General features: G+C 37.4%; 1 pseudogene; it reads left to right on the top strand.

Moving 5' to 3' along the window:
• Nucleotides 1-223: 223 nt before the first annotated feature.
• LOC138163446 (heat shock cognate 71 kDa protein pseudogene) lies at nt 224-2,140 on the top strand (annotated as a pseudogene).
• The last annotated feature ends 9,511 nt before the right edge of the window (nt 2,141-11,651 follow it).

Below are 11,651 nucleotides of genomic sequence, written 5' to 3'. Positions count from 1 at the left end.
CTACAAGCATTTATCAGATCATAACTTTCTATCATTCCATCCCTACTCATGTCTCAAGCCTCCTAAATCTATTATTCATCCTAATAAAATAATCAAAACCTTCCATGCCTCTGGACTCTTCCAGTCCATCACCTCTACTCTAACTTCACTTTCCTAGCTTACAAGTATTAAAAAGGTTATACTTAGCACATCAGCAGCCCTTCTTTATCCACAGTGGTCAGCTATGACTCCCAACACCACAGAAACCTTGCTGAAAGGACCGCAGTTAATTTTGACCTATGTGGGAGTTTTCCAACATAGAAAACATGGAAAAGTGGAGATAATTGCCAATGACCAAGGAAACAGAGCCACCCAAAGCTACATCTCCTTCACTGACACAGAAGGTTTAATTGGTGATGCTGCAAAGAATCAAATTCCAACGAACACCACCAACACAGTTTTTGTTGCTAAATATCTAATTGGTCACAGATTTGATGATGCAATTGTATAGTCGGACATGAAGCTTTGGTCTTTTACTGTGGTGAATGATGCAGGCAGGTCACCTTAGACCAATTGGAGTACAAAGGAGAGACCAAAAGTTTCTATCCAGAAGAAGTATCTTCTATGGTATTGACTAAGATGAAAGAAATTGCTGAAGCTTACCTTGGGAAGATTGTCAAAAATGATGTGGTCACATCACCAGTCTATTTCAAAATTCTCAGCATCAGACCACCAAAGATGCTGAAACCATTGCTACTTTCAATACTCTCCAAATCACCAATGTGTCAACTGCTGCTGCTATTACTTATTGCTTGGACAAAACAATTGGTGCTGAAAGAAGTGTGTTGATCTTTGACCTCGGAGGTGGTACATTCAATGTCTCCATTCTTACCATTGAAGATGGCATCTTTGAGGTCAAGTCCATAGCTGGGACACCCACTTGGGTGGGGAGGACTTTGACAACCAAATGGTCAACCATTTCATTGCTGAGTTCAAGTGAAAGCACAAGAAATACCTCAATGAGAACAAGAGGGCTATTCACTGTCTTCACATCACTTGTGAACATGCAAAACATACCCTCCCTTCCAGAACCCAGGCCAGTATTGATATTGACTCCCTTTATGAAGGTATTGACTTCTATACAACACTCACCCGAGCCTGTTTCAAAGAACTGAATGCTGATCTCTTCCATGGCATGCTGAACCCTGTGGAAAAGTCCTTAAGAGATGTCAAGCTAAATAAATCACAGATTTATGACAGCATCCTGGTGGGTGGTTTCACTCGAATCCTCAAAATCCAGAAACTTCTGCAAGATTTCTTTTATGGCAAGGAGCTCAACAAAATTATCAATCCTGATGAGGCTGTTGCTTATCTTGCAGTTGTCCTGGCTGCCATTTTTTTCTGGAGATAAATCTGTGAATGTGCAGGACTTGCTACTGTTTGATGTCACTCCTCTTTCCCTTGCAATTGAAACTGCGGGTGGAATTATGACTGTTCTGATCAAATGTAATACCACTATCCCTATCAAGCAGATACTGACCTTTGCCACCTTTTTGAACAACTAGCCTGGTGCTTATTCAGGTTTAGGAAGATGAGAGAGCAATAATAAAGGATAACAACCTGCTTGGCAAATTTGAGCTCACAAGAATCCTACCAGCACCCAGTGGCTGCTCCTCACATTGAAGTAACACTTGACATTGATGAAAATGGCACCCTAAATGTTTCTGCTGTGGATAACAGCACAGACATCATCACCAATAATAAAGGACATCTGAACAAAGAAGATATTGAGCATATGATCCAAGAGGCTGATAAATACAAGGTTAGGATGATAGGCAGAGACAAAGTGTCTTCCAAGAATTCTCTTGAGTCTATGCTTTCAACATGAAGGCTACCAGAGAAGATGAAGAACCCCAAGGCAAAATTGGTGATGAAGACAAACAGAAGATCCTTGACAAATGTAATGAAATAATCAACTGACTGGATAAGAACCAGACTGCTGAGAAGGAAGAATTAGAGCATCATCAGAAAGAATTGGAGAAAATCTGTAACCACAGCTGTATCAGAATGAGGGGGCATGCCAGGAAGGATGCCTGGTGGGTTCCCAGGGTACGGAACAGCCCCATCTGGAGGTGTTTCTTCTGGACCCACCCACCATTAAAGAGGTCGACTAAACACAGCAGAACTAAGAGCATTCACACAGCTTTCCAAAAATTAAAGGGCTCAAATTTGTAGCCAAGGCAGTAACAGTTTAAAAGTAACATTTAAATTACTGTGTAAATCTGTGCATTCTGAATACTTCAATGTGTTCACAAAGAGAGAAGTGAACAACATTGTGTTTTATCAGTACTGAAAGCAAGTGGAAATGCAATTCTTGCCCTGGAGAATAAAATCTATTTAAAATTGTCACCATAAAAAATATTAACCGCTTCAATTATAAACTGCCTTGTACTCTCTAATATCTTGCACCATTTCCAAATCAATACTCATGCCTGACAACCATCTCCCTGGATTATTCCTATCATATGTCTCCTCTATTTCTGTTCATCAATTACTGAATGGAACTGGAAGTAATTATGCTTATACTAAACCATAGATGACCTGTCTTCTTCCAGATCATCTCTTATCAACTACTCATTCCAGGCTCCCTAGGAGTGCAGGAAGTTAACAAATCAGCAACTGTTTATTAAGCATCAGTTGTGTGCTGGGCACTGTGCTGAGAACAGAGAAGAAAAAGAAAGGTAAGGGCAGCTAGGTGGTGCAATGAATAGAGCACCAGCCCAGTAGTCAGGAAGACCTGAGTTCAAATCTGGCCTCAGACACTTAACACTTACTAGCCATGTGACCTTGGGCAAGTCACTTAACCCCAACTGCCCAGCCTTCCCCCCTCCAAAAAGAAAAAAAATGAAAGATAAAAACAAACAAAAACAAAACAAAAATCCCACAAATTTTCAATCTAGTAGAAAAGAGACAACACATAAACAACTGATGTGTACAGTGTAAATTGGAGATAATCACAGACAGGGCCGTTAGTACTTGGGTGTTCTAGAAAGGTTTCTTTCAGAAGGTAAGTTTTCAGCTGAAACTTGAAGGAAGGCAAAGATACAGGATGAGGGAGAAAATTCCAGACATAGGCAGTGAAGGAGGCCAATGTCACTGGTTTGAAATAGAAAGTGGTAAGGTGTAAAAAGACTGGATAAGTATTAAGAAGGCAGATTATGAAGAGATTTCAGATTGAAGGGAAGATTTTTTTATTTGATTGGCATGTATAATGCAGTGAGTATAAACACGATAATTGCCATCCCCTCTTCTAGCTACTTTTTATGCTTTTCTGACACTTTGTCCTTGCAACCTTTTTCTCTAATGACAATTAATTCTGAGAGTTACTCTTTGAAATTCATTGATCTCTGTTTTTTTATGTTCTAATGAATGAGTAGAAGTCATTTGTAGTTTATGGGCATTCATTGTGATTATAAACAATTAATTGCTAAAGTTATTGAAAGTAGTTTTTATTGAAAGTTTTTTTTAATAAATGAAGATTAAACATACTCCCCTGAAATCTTGGTAAGAATTAAAACATATTCTTTCATACATTATAATATCACTGATATAGGTTTGTATGTGTTTACATATATATATATACACATTTATATGTCAATCTCACCATGTTTTTTCTTTTTTATATCAAATGTTTGTTCTTTTCAAATGACACGTGAAAATAATTTTTATTTTAGCTTTTTTTTTCAAAATGATCTCTTACTCACATCTTCTGCTAACCCCTTTCTGAAATGGTAAGCAATTAGATATAGATTATACGTGAGCTGTCAGGCAAAACATAATTCCACATTAGCCATGTTTCCAAAGAAAACAGATTAAAAGAAAAGAAAAATAACAAAAGTTTTAAAAAGTATGTTTTTTATCTGCATTCAGATTCCATCAGTTCTTTCTCTAGAGGTGGATAACATTTTTCATCATAAATTCATCTGAATTGTATTGGGTCATTGTACTGATGAGAAGTGTGGGTCATTCATAGATAATAGGTGTGAGGTGGGACCTCAGAGTTGTTTTAATTTGCATTTCTCTAATCAATAATGATTTAGAGTAATTTTGTTCTGATTGTAGATAACTTTAATTTCTTCATCTGAAAACTCCCTGTTAATATCCTTTGAAGTGTCTAGGATTATTAAACCAATGTTCTTGGACAGACAGTTGAAAAAGGAGAAGGCATCAGAACTCAGTGAAATATTTAGAGCCTTCATTTTGAAGATGGGTAGATGGATAGATAGACAGACAGACACAGACAGATTGATAGATAGATAGATGATCGATTAGGTAGATAGATAACTTGTGCCCAAATATGCCCTTGTTCTTTTATTCAGAGCCTATAATGTAAGGAACAGGTTATTGCTGCTGCTGAGGGCAGAGTGACTAGAACAGTGGCCAAGAATGATGATCCAGTACAGAATAGATTTGGTTAATCGAGATGGCCTTTCACAGGGCTTGGGAAGAGGCCTTCGAGTTAATTGTCTCCCCCATTCCCAGTCAGGAGTTCCCAATGAGCTGTGTTGGTCAGTCCCTAATACTTCTCTGTCCCTTTGCTCATTATGTCTCTCCCTTGCTATTTGTTCTGTCTCCTGAATGAAAGAAATGTCCATGTTAGCTTTGACTTGTGCATGATGTTGTTTTCCAAAGGGAGGTTAGGGAACAAAAGAAAGTCTGGAAGAATAGTGAGAGGCTTAACTATTCTCCAGCTCTCCAGCAGGAAGTGTGGGAAAGGTGATTGAGGCTGTGGCAGAGTCCTACTTAATTTGACTGCTTGGGAGAGTTTTCTAAGCTTATTCCAGGGGATAATCAAGTAAAAAAAATGAGATTTTTAAATGGAAGCTGACATTGACATAGACTAGTTTTGTTAGTAAGTCAAAAGCTTAGGACAGAAAGAGAGGCTTACCTACTTAACTTTCTGTGAGTAATCCTAGAAACTTCAAAGAATATTAACAGGGAGTTTTCAGATGAAGAAATTAAAGCTTGTAAGAAAAAAAATGCTCAAAATCACTCGATTGGATGAATTAAAATGAAAACAACTCTGAGAAGGGAACGGGACAAACTTATTCTCATTGAATTTGGAATAAGAAGGGAATAACATACACACTCAATTGAAAATTTTCCAACAGGAAAATAGAGGGGGTAGGGGATTAAGAGGGGGGTAAGAAAAGTTTTGGGGAGAGGGTAGTTAGAAGCAAACACTTTTGAAATGGGATGGGGTCAAAGGAGAAAACAGAATAAGTGGGGGATGGGATAGGATGGAGGGTAATACAGTTAATCTTTCACAATATAACTACTATGGAAACGATTTGGGTATCTACACATGTACAACCTATATTAAATTGCTTATCTCCCCAGTGGGGGTGTGTGAGGAGGGAAGAAGGGAAAAAATCTGGAACTCAAAATTTTGAAAACAAATGTTTTTTTTTACACGAAACTGGGAAATAAGATATACAGGCACTGGAGTATAGAAATCCATCTTACCCTACTAGACAGTTGGGGGGGGGTGATGGGGGAGCATATAAGAGAGAACAGATTGGGGGAAAGGGTAATCAGCAGGCTTCCCATTTTGGGGTGGGTGTAGGGGAAAGATGGGGAGAAAAAAATGTTACTCAAAAAACTTTATAAATTAAAAAAGGAAAAGAAAGAGTACCCACCTTAAATTACTAAATGATATAACATTTTAAAGCACTTTGAAAGCCTTAAAAAATCATCATTAAATAAGTGCTATCATTAAAAAAAGAAATAAAATAAAACAACTCTGATGTGCCACCTCATACCTATCATATTGGCTAACAAGAAAAAAGAAAATATGATAAATTTTGGAGAAAATGGGGGCAAACTGGAGCATTAATGAATTGTTGGTGGAGTTGTGAACTGATGAACTATTGTGGAGAGTAATCTTTCCAGATTATGCCCAAAACTATGGCCAAAAATCAATAAAACATACTCTGTAATTCAGCAATAGTACATCTAAGCCCATATCTTAAAGAATTAATAAAAAAATGGAAATGGACCCCCATCTACAAAAATATTCATAGCAATTCATTTTTAATTTTAATTTTTTCTTTCATTCCAGTTTTCAACATTAATTTACACAAGACTATGAGTTACAAATTTTCTCCCCATCTTTCGCTAACTCTAATCCTTTTCCTCATCTAACCCTAACCATAACCCTAACCCTAAACCTAACTATAATTCCACCTACCCCAAAATAGCGATTCCACTGAATTCCCCTTCCCCCATCTGTTCTCTCTTACATCCTCCCCAACACCCCCTTTAACTTTCTAGTAAGGCAAGATGGATTTCTACAGCCCAGTGACTATATATCTTATTTCCCAGCTGCATGTAAAAAACAATTTCTATTTAACATTTGTTTTTAAAACTTTGATATCCAGTTTCTTTCCCTTCTTCCCTACTCACCCACCCCCACTGGGAAGATAAGCAATTCAGTAAAGGTTGACAAGTGTAGTTTTGCAAAACGTTTTCACAGTAGATATATTGTGAAAGACTAACTATATTTCCCTCCATCCTATCCCGCCCCCCACTTATTTTCTTTTCTCCTTTGACCCTGACCTTTTCCAGCAGTATGTGCTTCTAACTGCCCTCTCCCCCAAACTGCCCTGCCTTCTATCATCCCCCATCTTATCCACTTTCCCCTACTTTTCTGTAGGGTAAGATACCTAATTGAGTGTATATGTTATTTTCTCCTTAAGCCAAATTCAATGAGAGTAAGGTTGTCCCATTCTGTTTCACTTTCCTACTCTTCCCTTCCATTGTAACAGTCTTCTCTTGCCTTTTTTATGTGAGATAATTTTATTTTTAGATATCATTCCTTCATATTCAACTCATCCTGTGCCCTCTGTCTATGTATACATGTACACATATATACACACACACATATGTATTTATACACAAATATACCCTCCTAAATGAACATATGTATGTATGCACACACACATATTCCCTTCAACTATCCTCATACTGAGAAAAATCTCATGAGTTACAATTTTCATTTTTCCATGTAGGAATGTAAATAGTTCAATTTAAATAAGTTCTTTATGATTTCTTTTTCCTGTTTACTTTCTCGTGCTTCTCTTGCTTCTTGTAGTTGAAAGTCAAAATTTTTGTTCAGCTCTGGATTTTTTCATCAAGAATGCTTGAAAGTCCTCTATTTCATTGAATGAATATTTTACCCTGAAGAATTATACTCAGTTTTGCTGGGTAGGTGACTTTCGATTTTAATCCTAACTCCTTTGACCCCTGTAATATCATATTCCAAGGCATTTGATCTCTATTTTTTGGGTCTCCTTCAGTAGGCTGTTGACTTTCTTTTCATGATTTTCTTGCATTGTTCTCATTTCTCTTTCCAATTTTTCCTCTACTTCTCTTACTTGTTTTCAAAATCCTTCTTGACCTCCTCCATGGCCTGTAAACAGTTCATATTTTGCTTGGATGTTTTTGATGCAGGATTTTTGCCTTTGTTGACTTCTTTTGCTTCCATGTTTTGATCCTTTATGTTCCTAAAAAAGGATTCAATGGCCTGATCATGCCTCCTTTTCTTGCTCGTCTTGCCAGCCGATTACTTGACTTTTGAGCTCTTTGCCATAGTAGAACTCTCATTCCAGAGTGGAGAGTTTTTTCCCAAATCACTGAGGTTTTCACAGATGTTGTCAGAGGTCTGACAAGGGCACTCTGCTGCCACCATAAGTTCTTGCACACTGGCCACACATCCCAGGACCACCACCTAAGACCATGATCCAGATCCAAGCCGGTCAAAGCAGAGTGATTGCCTTCTGAATGGTAGCTTAATCCCCCTATGATCTGCAGACCAGGCACTCCAGAGGCAGCCATGTGGCAGCATCTGCAGATGCTGGGCCTCTGCCACCTGTCAACCTGGGGCAGGGCCCTGATTGTACTCTTCTGTCACCCAGTTCCAAGAGTTCCCAACTGAACTTTTACTTGCTCTTTGGCGTTTATGATTTGAGAAGTCTGGAAACCACCACAGCTCCTGGTGATTCACTGTCCTGAAGTCTATTCATGGTGGTCTGAGCCACAGTTCTGGGTGCCCAGGGCTCTGTGTGGCTTACATGGGACTCTGCTAGGCTCCCAGTCTGGTGCGATAGACCCTTTGGTTACAGTGAGAAATTTGTTCCTTTCTGTCACTTTGTGTGTTCCGTCACTCTAAAATTTGTTTTGAGTAATGTTTTACAGGTATTGGAGGTAGCTGTGGCCAGATCTCACAGAATTTTCTGATTTTACTCTACCATCTTGACTCCATCCCAGGAGCAACTCTTTTGGTGGTAGCCAACAATTGGAAATTGAGGAGATGCTCATCAATTGGGGAAGGGTTGAACATATTTTGGTATATGAATGTAATGGAATAATATTGTTACATAAGAAATGATGACTTCAGGAAAAGCTAGAGAGGCTTTCATGAATTGATGCTCAGTAAAGTGAATAGACCAGGAGAACATTGTACACAGTAACAGCAACATGGTGGAATGATCAGCCTTTCAGTACCTTAAGGGTCTTTTTTTTTTAATTTAGTATTTTATTTTTCCCTAGTTACATGTGAAAATGATTTCTAACAATCTTTTAAAAAATTTGATTTCCAAATTCTCTCCCTTTCTTCCTCTCCACTTCACTTAACTGAGAAGGCAAACAATTTGTTATAGGTTATTCATGGGTTACTTATGCAAAACATTTCCATATTGGTCATATCATGAAAGAAAACTGCATCCCTCCAAAAAAAACTTTTGAAAAATAAAGAAAACAAAAAGTAAACTTCAATCTGGTTTCTGATACTAGCAGTTCTTGTTCCAAGGATAGATAGCATTTTCCATAAGTCCTTCAGAGTTGCCTTGAATTATTGCATTGCATCTCACAATATTTTTGTTACTTTGTACCCAAAACATTTCATTTGGATTTGGATCACCTCATGTAAGTCTTTCCAGATTTTTCTGAGAGCATCCTGCTCATCATGTCTTATGGCACAATAGTATTCAACCATAATCACACAGCAGAATTCGTTCAATCATTCCCCAATTGATGAGCATCCACTCAATTTCTCATTCTTTGCACTAAGAAAAGAGTAGCTATAAATATTTTTGTAATTAAAGATCCTTTTCCTTTTTTTGTTTTTAATGGGATACAGACCTAGTAGTGATATTTTGAGTTCAAATAGCAATCATAACTTTATACTTTTTGAGAATAATTTCAGATTACTCTCTACAATGGTTGAATAGGTTCACAACTTGACCAACAGTGAATTGATATCTCACATTTCCCACATACATTTTTCATGTTCCTGTTCTATCCAATTAGCCAATTTAATAGGTATAAGGTGGTACCTCAGAATTGATTTAATGTGCATTTCTCTAATCAATAGTGAATTAGAGCATTTTTTCATATGACTATAGAAAGCTTTGATTACTTCAGCTGAAAATTTTTCATATCTTTTATTCATTTATCATTTGGGGAATGGTTCTTATTTTTATAAATTTGACTCCTCAATATGTTTGAGAAATGAGGCCTTTATCAAAGAAACTTGCTTCACCAACTTTTTTGACAATTATTCTTGATAACTGTATTTCCCTCCATTTTATCCACAGCTGTTGATTATATTTTCTCTCTGCTTTCATCCTGTGTCTCCTCAAAAGTGTCTTCCTTCTGACTATTCCCTTCACCAATGTGGTCTCCTTATTATCACCCTCCCTGTTCTTCTCCCCTTTCCCAACTACTTTTGTATAGGCTAAGAGAGATTTCTTTTTTTTTTTCTTTTTGTAGGGGGAAAGCAGGGCAATTGGAGTTAGTGACTTGCCCAAGGTAACACAGCTAGTGTTAAGGGCCTGAAGCCAGACTTGAACTCATGACCTCCTGACTCCAGAGCCTGTGCTCTATTCGCTGCACCACCTAGCCGCCCTAAGGTAGATTTCTATACCCAATGAGTGTGTATATTATTCCCCTTTGAGTCAGTGCTGATGAAAGTAGGATTTACTATTCTCACTCACCTTTTCTCTCTTCCCCCCAACTGCAAAATCTTTTTCTTACCAGTTTTATTTGAGATAGTTTATCTGCATTCTACCTCTCTTTCTTTCAGTACATTCCTCTATCACCCTTTAATTTTATTATTTAGATATCAGACCTTCACATTCAACTCACACCTATGCCTTCTTTCTGTATAGACATATAAACCCTTACCTGAAATGCTCACACCTCTGACTCTATCCCTAACCCTCTAATCCTAATCCTAAATTCCTCCAGCTCTGCCTCCCCCTCTAACCCAACCCTAACCCTAAGCCCCACCAAACCAGGAGCAGGTTTTGAGAACCATTAAATCCGCACTGGCAGTCGCTAGTTCTGGAGCATTCTGCCCACATATGGTGAAGGGGTTGTACAGGAGATTAGAGTGGTCTCTTTGCTAGCACTGAGGCAGGACTCTGTTGCTTTGACCATACTAAAAACTAGGTCATGGTCCTGGGTGGCATTCTTAGGTCAAGGAGGAGCATTAGCACAACAGAACTCATGTTTATACATACATGCATACATATATACATGTATATACATCAAACATGAATATATACATGCATGCATGTGTGTATTATGTGTGTATGTATGTATTCCTTCTAACTACCCTGATAATAAGAAAACTCTTATGAATGACAAATATCATCTTCCCATGTAGGAATGTTTATAGTTTAACCTTTTGAGTTCCTTTTCCTGGTTACCTTTTTATACTTCTCTTTAGTCTTATATCTAAATGTCAAATTTTCTATTGTCTCTGGTCTTTTCATGAAGAATATTTGAAAGTCTTCTATATCGTTCAGTATCTATTTTTGTCCTGAAGGATTTCACTCTGTTTTGCTGGGTGAGTGATTCTTGGTTGTTATCTTAGTTACTTTGCCCTCTAGAATATCATAATACAAGCCATCTAATCCTTTACAATAGAAGTTGATAGATCTTGTGCTATCCTGACTGTGTCTTCAGGATACTTGAATTGTTTCTTTCTGGTTGCTTTCAATATTTGCTCCTTTACCTGGGAATTCACTATAATATTCTTGGGAATTTTTCTTTCATGGTTTATTGCAGGAGGGAATTGGTGCATTCCTTCAATTTCTATTTTGCCCTCTGCTTCTAGAATATTATACTTGATAATTTCTTGAAGATGATGTCTAGGTTATTTTTTATTTAAATCATGGCTTTCAGAGAGTTCAGCAATTTTAAAATTATCTTTTCTGCATCTATTTTCCAAGTTACTTATTTTTCCAATGGTATACTTCACAGTCTTTTTTTTCATTTTTGGGGGGTTTATTTTACTGTTTCTTGATTTCTCATAATGTCATTAGCTCCCATTTCTTAAATTCTAATTTTTAAGGAATTATTTTCTTCACTCAGTTTTGTACTTCCTTTTCCATTTGTCCCATTATACTTTTTTAAGGCATTCTCCTCCTCACTGGCTTTTTTGACCTCTTTTAGTATTTGATCTAGTCTGTTTTTTAAGGTGTTATTTTCTTCAGTGTTTTTTTATGCCTCCTTGCCAAGCTGGTCATTCATTTTTCATGATTTTTTTACATCACTCTCATTTTTCTTCCCAATTTTTCCTCTACCTATCGCATTTGATTTTTAAA

This window comes from Petaurus breviceps, unplaced genomic scaffold, assembly GCF_028583685.1.
Source record: "Petaurus breviceps papuanus isolate PSGF00001 unplaced genomic scaffold, PetGlider_PUasm1.0 125, whole genome shotgun sequence".
NCBI classification, from domain to species: Eukaryota; Metazoa; Chordata; class Mammalia; order Diprotodontia; family Petauridae; genus Petaurus; species Petaurus breviceps.
The sequence above is the reverse complement of the archived record's forward strand: the minus strand, read 5'-3'. Positions and strand labels throughout refer to the sequence as shown.